We start from the raw sequence: 10,000 nt of genomic DNA on the forward strand, positions 1-10,000 counted from the left end.
AGCTTTGAGCGAATGTCAAAAGCTTTAGACTTCCGCGAACTCTCCGGCTTGCACTGAGACGCGAGGTCGATGTGCTAAGCACCACGGGGCCCCTTTCGCCTGCAGGTCCCGAGCCGCCAACATGTTCTTAGTATCGTGTTCTCCAAACCTGGGTGACGGGCACCGCAGGGAGGCAGAGCCATCGCACTTGCCGGGTGGCAGAGGAAGGACCGGACTATGTACAATAGCGGCCAACGACTCCCAGAGCCGGTAGTGCGGCGTCTGCTCTCAGCCTAAGAGGCTTCTGGGAGTGCTCAGGCAAGGGTCAGCCTGCACCCTTGCTGGCAGCACCCAGGGGAACCAGGACGCTTGCATCTCTCGCCTTCATTTTCGACACAAACGCCTGAGGAGGGAAGCCAACCCTCCGTGTGTCAAGAGACCGTCCCCGCCCCGGCCTCCGACTGATTCTTAGAACGGACGGAAAGAGTCAGGCAAGCCTGTTAAGACTTCCGCGAACTCTCCGGCTTGCACTGAGACGCGAGGTCGATGTGCTCAGCACCACGGGGCCCCTTTCGCCTGCAGGTCCCGAGCCGCCAACATGTTCTAAGTATCGTGTTCTCCAAACCTGGGTGACGGGCACCGCAGGGAGGCAGAGCCATCGCACTTGCCGGGTGGCAGAGGAAGGACCGGACTATGTACAATAGCGGCCAACGACTCCCAGAGCCGGTAGTGCGGCGCCTGCTCTCAGCCTAAGAGGCTTTTGGGAGTGCTCAGGCAAGGGTCAGCCTGCACCCTTGCTGGCAGCACCCAGGGGAACCAGGACGCTTGCATCTCTCGCCTTCATTTTCGACACAAACGCCTGAGGAGGGAAGCCAACCCTCCGTGTGTCAAGAGACCGTCCCCGCCCCGGCCTCCGACTGATTCTTAGAACGGACGGAAAGAGTCAGGCAAGCCTGTTAAGACTTCCGCGAACTCTCCGGCTTGCACTGAGACGCGAGGTCGATGTGCTCAGCACCACGGGGCCCCCTTCGCCTGCAGGTCCCGAGCCGCCAACATGTTCTAAGTATCGTGTTCCCCAAACCTGGGTGACGAGCACCGCAGGGAGGCAGAGCCATCGCACTTGCCGGGTGGCAGAGGAAGGACCGGACTATGTACAATAGCGGCCAACGACTCCCAGAGCCGGTAGTGCGGCGCCTGCTCTCAGCTTAAGAGGCTTTTGGGAGTGCTCAGGCAAGGGTCAGCCTGCACCCTTGCTGGCAGCACCCAGGGGAACCAGGACGCTTGCATCTCTCGCCTTCATTTTCGACACAAACACCTGAGGAGGGAAGCCAACCCTCCGTGTGTCAAGAGACCGTCCCCGCCCCGGCCTCCGACTGATTCTTAGAACGGACGGAAAGAGTCAGGCAAGCCTGTCAAAGAATTGAGCAGATGTCAAAATCTTTTAAGACTTCCGCGAACTCTCCGGCTTGCACTGAGACCCGAGGTCGATGTGCTCAGCACCACGGGGCCCCTTTCGCCTGCAGGTCCCGAGCCGCCAACATGTTCTAAGTATCGTGTTCCCCAAACCTGGGTGACGAGCACCGCAGGGCGGCAGAGCCATCGCACTTGCCGGGTGGCAGAGGAAGGACCGGACTATGTACAATAGCGGCCAACCACTCCCAGAGCCGGTAGTGCGGCGTGCGAGGTCTGCTCTCAGCGGAAGAGGGTTTTGGGAATGCTCAGGCAAGGGCCAGCCTGCACCCTTCCTGGCCGCTCCCACGGGAACCAGGCTACTTGCAATCCTTTCCCCCAATAGCAAGTGCCTTTTGGAGGGACGGCCGGAGTCAACGTGGGGTTTGCCCGCCCTCCAAAGTGTCAAGAGACCGCCGCACAGGCCTCTGACTGATTCTTAGAACAGGCAGCAAGAGTTGGGTAAGTCTGTCGAAAATTTGACAAAGTGTCAAAAATTAGACTTCCGAGAGCTCTTGGGCATGCACACAGGCCTGTCATTCAAGTGCTCTGCCCGCGGAACCGTTTTTCGGATGCCTTTCAAAGTGGTCCCGCGCCGCCATTTTGTTCTAAAAATCGTGTTCCCAGAAATCTCCGGGTACCCCGCCAACCTCACTGTGTCACAATGTCAAGTGGCACTGAATGGGTCTGAATTTCAAATTCGACTGCTTCGCTCTGGAACTCGAACCCGGCAAAACCGTTTGGATTTTTCCCGGTCCAGACTTCCGCGGCAGACAAAGTTAAAGTTTTCGGGCTGCAGACTCAAAACGACATCTGGCCAACCGCCGGGCTCAATTCGCCCAGTTCCTCCGGCACTTCGGAACTCATGTTCGGCATGAGTTTTTGAATCTTTCCCGATGCTTCGGCATTTTCCTCCGCTGACACTTAGAATATTTTTCACACTTGGCCGAAAATTTTTCTAAGTTTTTCTGGTTACTGATTTCTTCTTTTCGGGCATTTTTCTAAGTTTTCTTGGTTACTCATTTCTCATTTTCAAACATTTTTCTAAGTTTTTCTGGTTACTGATTTCTTCTTTTTGGGCATTTTTCTAAGTTTTCTTGGTTACTCATTTCTCATTTTCAAACATTTTTCTAAGTTTTTCTGGTTACTCATTTCTCATTTTCAAACATTTTTCTAAGTTTTTCTGGTTACTGATTTCTTCTTTTTGGGCATTTTTCTAAGTTTTCTTGGTTACTCATTTCTCATTTTCAAACATTTTTCTAAGTTTTTCTGGTTACTGATTTCTTCTTTTTGGGCATTTTTCTAAGTTTTCTTGGTTACTCATTTCTCATTTTCAAACATTTTTCTAAGTTTTCTTGGTTACTCATTTCTCATTTTCAAACATTTTTCTAAGTTTTTCTGGTTACTGATTTCTTCTTTTTGGGCATTTTTCTAAGTTTTCTTGGTTACTCATTTCTCATTTTCAAACATTTTTCTAAGTTTTTCTGGTTACTCATTTCTCATTTTCAAACATTTTTCTAAGTTTTTCTGGTTACTGATTTCTTCTTTTTGGGCATTTTTCTAAGTTTTCTTGGTTACTCATTTCTCATTTTCAAACATTTTTCTAAGTTTTTCTGGTTACTCATTTCTCATTTTCAAACATTTTTCTAAGTTTTTCTGGTTACTCATTTCTGCTTTTCCAACGTTTTACTAAGTTTTGCTGGTTACTGAGTTCACACTTTTAAACATTTTCGGGCATTTTTCTACGTTTTTCATGTTACTCATTTAGCACTTTCAGGCACTTTCCTATGCTTTCCTGCTTACTGATTTCACACTTTTAAGCATCTTCGGGCATGTTCCCTAAGTTTTGCAGTTCATTCGTTTGGGACAGTCAGGCAGCTTTCCTAAGCTTTCCTGGTAACCGAATTCACATTGTTGAGAACTTTGGAACCCTTCCCTAAGCTGTGCTGGTTACTCACTTTACCTCTTCAGACACTTGCCCCCGTTGTGACAGAGACCACTTCCCGACTCGGGAAATGCACCAAATTCGGCCTGAACTCAGAGGGCAGTCCCCCCTCGAAGGCGTGGAAGTCGGCAGAATCGCCGGGTCAAATCCGGCTGAGCTACCCGGCTTGGAAGCCTCAAAGTCGGTATGAGCTGTCAGGTTCACTCCCATCCCCGTTTGGACCACTTCCCGACTCGGGAAATTCACCAAATTCGGCCTGAACTCAGAGGACAGTCCCCCCTCGAAGGCGTGACAGTCGGCAGAACCGCCGGATCAAATCCGGCTGAGCTACCCGGCCCCGAAGCCTCAAAGTCGGTAAGAGCTGTCAGGTTCACTCCCATCCCCGTTTGGACCACTTCCCGACTCGGGAAATTCACCAAATTCGGCCTGAACTTATACAACAGTCCCCCCTCGAAGGCGTGACAGTCGGCAGAACCGCCGGATCAAATCCGGTTGAGCTACCCGGCTTGGAAGCCCCAAAGTCGGTAAGAGCTGTCAGGTTCACTCCCATCCCCGTTTGGACCACTTCCCGACTCGGGAAATTCACCAAATTCGGCCTGAACTTATACAACAGTCCCCCCTCGAAGGCGTGACAGTCGCTAGAACCGCCGGATCAAATCCGGTTGAGCTACCCGGCTTGGAAGCCCCAAAGTCGGTAAGAGCTGTCAGGTTCACTCCCATCCCCGTTTGGACCACTTCCCGACTTAGGAAATTCACCAAATTCGGCCTGAACTTAGAGGAGAGTCCCCGCTCGAAGGCGTGGAAGTCGGCAGAATCGCCGGGTCAAATCCGACTGAGCTACCCGGCCCCGAAGCCTCAATGTCGGTAAGAGCTGTCAGGTTCACTCCCATCCCCGTTTGGACCACTTCCCGACTCGGGAAATTCACCAAATTCGGCCTGAACTTAGACAACAGTCCCCCCTCGAAGCCGTGGCAGTCGCTAGAACCGCCGGATCAAATCCGGTTGAGCTACCCGGCTTGGAAGCCCCAAAGTCGGTATGAGCTGTCAGGTTCACTCCCATCCCCGTTTGGACCACTTCCCGACTTAGGAAAATCACCAAATTCGGCCTGAACTCAGAGGGCAGGCCCCCCTCGAAGGCCAGGCATTCGGCAGAACCGCCGGGTCAAATCCGACTGTGCTACCCGGCCCCAAAGCCTCAAAGTTGGTATGAGCAGTTAGGTTCACTCCCATCCCCGTTTGGACCACTTCCCGACTTAGGAAATTCACCAAATTCGGCCTGAACTTAGAGGAGAGTCCCCGCTCGAAGGCGTGGAAGTCGGCAGAATCGCCGGGTCAAATCCGACTGAGCTACCCGGCCCCGAAGCCTCAATGTCGGTAAGAGCTGTCAGGTTCACTCCCATCCCCGTTTGGACCACTTCCCGACTCGGGAAATTCACCAAATTCGGCCTGAACTTAGACAACAGTCCCCCCTCGAAGCCGTGGCAGTCGCTAGAACCGCTGGATCAAATCCGGTTGAGCTACCCGGCTTGGAAGCCCCAAAGTCGGTATGAGCTGTCAGGTTCACTCCCATCCCCGTTTGGACCACTTCCCGACTTAGGAAAATCACCAAATTCGGCCTGAACTCAGAGGGCAGGCCCCCCTCGAAGGCCAGGCATTCGGCAGAACCGCCGGGTCAAATCCGACTGTGCTACCCGGCCCCAAAGCCTCAAAGTTGGTATGAGCAGTTAGGTTCACTCCCATCCCCGTTTGGACCACTTCCCGACTTAGGAAATTCACCAAATTCGGCCTGAACTTAGAGGAGAGTCCCCGCTCGAAGGCGTGGAAGTCGGCAGAATCGCCGGGTCAAATCCGACTGAGCTACCCGGCCCCGAAGCCTCAATGTCGGTAAGAGCTGTCAGGTTCACTCCCATCCCCGTTTGGACCACTTCCCGACTCGGGAAATTCACCAAATTCGGCCTGAACTTAGACAACAGTCCCCCCTCGAAGCCGTGGCAGTCGCTAGAACCGCTGGATCAAATCCGGTTGAGCTACCCGGCTTGGAAGCCCCAAAGTCGGTATGAGCTGTCAGGTTCACTCCCATCCCCGTTTGGACCACTTCCCGACTTAGGAAAATCACCAAATTCGGCCTGAACTCAGAGGGCAGGCCCCCCTCGAAGGCCAGGCATTCGGCAGAACCGCCGGGTCAAATCCGACTGTGCTACCCGGCCCCAAAGCCTCAAAGTTGGTATGAGCAGTTAGGTTCACTCCCAAACCCGTTGGGACCACTTCCCGACTTAGGAAATTCACCAAATCCGGCCTGAACTTAGACAACAGTCCCCCCTCGAAGGCGTGACAGTCGGTAGAACCGCCGGGTCAAATCCGGCTGAGCTACCCGATTTGGAAGCCTTCAACACAAAACCCATCCGGCAATGCCACTCAAAAAGGGCCCAAATTCAGAAACACCCCCTTCAATAGGTACCACTTCCTCGGAGACACTACCGGGACACGCTCCCCTCGGCGAAAATTAAGCCCCCACCACTAACTGAAGCCAACCGCAGCCCCAACTTCAACGGAGAAATCAGTAACCAATTCAAAAATGCACTTGGTTACTGATTTGTACTGCTTCAAAAATATTCTAAGTGTCGCTGGTTACTGATTTGTACTGCTCCAAAAATATTCTAAGTGTCACTGGTTACTGATTTGTACTGACTCAAAAATATTCTAAGTGTCGCTGGTTACTGATTTGTACTGACTGAAAAATATTCTAAGTGTCGCTGGTTACTGATTTGTACTGACTCAAAAATATTCTAAGTGTCAGTGGTTACTGATTTGTACTGCTCCAAAAATATTCTAAGTGTCGCTGGTTACTGATTTGTAATGCTCCAAAAATATTCTAAGTGTCGCTGGTTACTGATTTGTACTGCTTCAAAAATATTCTAAGTGTCAGCGGTTACTGATTTGTACTGCTTCAAAAATATTCTAAGTGTCGCTGGTTACTGATTTGTACTGCTTCAAAAATATTCTAAGTGTCAGTGGTTACTGATTTGTACTGCGTCAAAAATATTCTAAGTGTCGCTGGTTACTGATTTGTACTGCTCCAAAAATATTCTAAGTGTCGCTGGTTACTGATTTGTACTGCTTCAAAAATATTCTAAGTGTCGCTGGTTACTGATTTGTACTGCTTCAAAAATATTCTAAGTGTCAGTGGTTACTGATTTGTACTGCTTCAAAAATATTCTAAGTGTCGCTGGTTACTGATTTGTACTGCTTCAAAAATATTCTAAGTGTCAGTGGTTACTGATTTGTACTGCTTCAAAAATATTCTAAGTGTCGCTGGTTACTGATTTGTACTGCTTCAAAAATATTCTAAGTGTCAGTGGTTACTGATTTGTACTGCTCCAAAAATATTCTAAGTGTCGCTGGTTACTGATTTGTACTGCTTCAAAAATATTCTAAGTGTCAGTGGTTACTGATTTGTACTGCTCCAAAAATATTCTAAGTGTCGCTGGTTACTGATTTGTACTGCTTCAAAAATATTCTAAGTGTCAGCGGTTACTGATTTGTACTGCTTCAAAAATATTCTAAGTGTCAGTGGTTACTGATTTGTACTGCTTCAAAAATATTCTAAGTGTCGCTGGTTACTGATTTGTACTGCTTCAAAAATATTCTAAGTGTCAGTGGTTACTGATTTGTACTGCTCCAAAAATATTCTAAGTGTCGCTGGTTACTGATTTGTACTGCTTCAAAAATATTCTAAGTGTCAGTGGTTACTGATTTGTACTGCTTCAAAAATATTCTAAGTGTCGCTGGTTACTGATTTGTACTGCTTCAAAAATATTCTAAGTGTCAGTGGTTACTGATTTGTACTGCTTCAAAAATATTCTAAGTGTCGCTGGTTACTGATTTGTACTGCTCCAAAAATATTCTAAGTGTCGCTGGTTACTGATTTGTACTGCTTCAAAAATATTCTAAGTGTCGCTGGTTACTGATTTGTACTGCTCCAAAAATATTCTAAGTGTCGCTGGTTACTGATTTGTACTGCTTCAAAAATATTCTAAGTGTCGCTGGTTACTGATTTGTACTGCTTCAAAAATATTCTAAGTGTCAGTGGTTACTGATTTGTACTGCTTCAAAAATATTCTAAGTGTCGCTGGTTACTGATTTGTACTGACTCAAAAATATTCTAAGTGGGGCTGGTTACTGATTTGTACTGCTCCAAAAATATTCTAAGTGTCGCTGGTTACTGATTTGTACTGCTTCAAAAATATTCTAAGTGTCAGCGGTTACTGATTTGTACTGCTTCAAAAATATTCTAAGTGTCAGTGGTTACTGATTTGTACTGCTTCAAAAATATTCTAAGTGTCGCCGGTTACTGATTTGTACTGCTTCAAAAATATTCTAAGTGTCAGTGGTTACTGATTTGTACTGCTTCAAAAATATTCTAAGTGTCGCCGGTTACTGATTTGTACTGCTTCAAAAATATTCTAAGTGTCAGTGGTTACTGATTTGTACTGCTCCAAAAATATTCTAAGTGTCGCTGGTTACTGATTTGTACTGCTTCAAAAATATTCTAAGTGTCAGCGGTTACTGATTTGTACTGCTTCAAAAATATTCTAAGTGTCAGTGGTTACTGATTTGTACTGCTTCAAAAATATTCTAAGTGTCGCTGGTTACTGATTTGTACTGCTTCAAAAATATTCTAAGTGTCAGTGGTTACTGATTTGTACTGCTTCAAAAATATTCTAAGTGTCGCTGGTTACTGATTTGTACTGCTCCAAAAATATTCTAAGTGTCGCTGGTTACTGATTTGTACTGCTTCAAAAATATTCTAAGTGTCGCTGGTTACTGATTTGTACTGCTTCAAAAATATTCTAAGTGTCAGTGGTTACTGATTTGTACTGCTTCAAAAATATTCTAAGTGTCGCTGGTTACTGATTTGTACTGATTCAAAAATATTCTAAGTGTCAGTGGTTACTGATTTGTACTGCTTCAACAATATTCTAAGTGTCGCTGGTTACTGATTTGTACTGCTTCAAAAATATTCTAAGTGTCAGTGGTTACTGATTTGTACTGCTTCAAAAATATTCTAAGTGTCGCTGGTTACTGATTTGTACTGCTCCAAAAATATTCTAAGTGTCGCTGGTTACTGATTTGTACTGCTTCAAAAATATTCTAAGTGTCGCTGGTTACTGATTTGTACTGCTCCAAAAATATTCTAAGTGTCGCTGGTTACTGATTTGTACTGCTTCAAAAATATTCTAAGTGTCGCTGGTTACTGATTTGTACTGCTTCAAAAATATTCTAAGTGTCAGTGGTTACTGATTTGTACTGCTTCAAAAATATTCTAAGTGTCGCTGGTTACTGATTTGTACTGACTCAAAAATATTCTAAGTGGGGCTGGTTACTGATTTGTACTGCTCCAAAAATATTCTAAGTGTCGCTGGTTACTGATTTGTACTGCTTCAAAAATATTCTAAGTGTCAGCGGTTACTGATTTGTACTGCTTCAAAAATATTCTAAGTGTCAGTGGTTACTGATTTGTACTGCTTCAAAAATATTCTAAGTGTCGCTGGTTACTGATTTGTACTGATTCAAAAATATTCTAAGTGTCAGTGGTTACTGATTTGTACTGCTTCAACAATATTCTAAGTGTCGCTGGTTACTGATTTGTACTGCTTCAAAAATATTCTAAGTGTCAGTGGTTACTGATTTGTACTGCTTCAAAAATATTCTAAGTGTCGCTGGTTACTGATTTGTACTGCTCCAAAAATATTCTAAGTGTCGCTGGTTACTGATTTGTACTGCTTCAAAAATATTCTAAGTGTCGCTGGTTACTGATTTGTACTGCTCCAAAAATATTCTAAGTGTCGCTGGTTACTGATTTGTACTGCTTCAAAAATATTCTAAGTGTCGCTGGTTACTGATTTGTACTGCTTCAAAAATATTCTAAGTGTCAGTGGTTACTGATTTGTACTGCTTCAAAAATATTCTAAGTGTCGCTGGTTACTGATTTGTACTGACTCAAAAATATTCTAAGTGGGGCTGGTTACTGATTTGTACTGCTCCAAAAATATTCTAAGTGTCGCTGGTTACTGATTTGTACTGCTTCAAAAATATTCTAAGTGTCAGCGGTTACTGATTTGTACTGCTTCAAAAATATTCTAAGTGTCAGTGGTTACTGATTTGTACTGCTTCAAAAATATTCTAAGTGTCGCCGGTTACTGATTTGTACTGCTTCAAAAATATTCTAAGTGTCAGTGGTTACTGATTTGTACTGCTTCAAAAATATTCTAAGTGTCGCCGGTTACTGATTTGTACTGCTTCAAAAATATTCTAAGTGTCAGTGGTTACTGATTTGTACTGCTCCAAAAATATTCTAAGTGTCGCTGGTTACTGATTTGTACTGCTTCAAAAATATTCTAAGTGTCAGCTGGTTACTGATTTGTACTGCTTCAAAAATATTCTAAGTGTCGCTGGTTACTGATTTGTACTGCTTCAAAAATATTCTAAGTGTCGCTGGTTACTGATTTGTACTGCTTCAAAAATATTCTAAGTGTCAGTGGTTACTGATTTGTACTGCTTCAAAAATATTCTAAGTGTCGCTGGTTACTGATTTGTACTGCTCCAAAAATATTCTAAGTGTCGCTG

This window comes from Hemiscyllium ocellatum, unplaced genomic scaffold (genome assembly GCF_020745735.1).
Source record: "Hemiscyllium ocellatum isolate sHemOce1 unplaced genomic scaffold, sHemOce1.pat.X.cur. scaffold_3137_pat_ctg1, whole genome shotgun sequence".
Lineage (NCBI taxonomy): Eukaryota > Metazoa > Chordata > Chondrichthyes > Orectolobiformes > Hemiscylliidae > Hemiscyllium > Hemiscyllium ocellatum.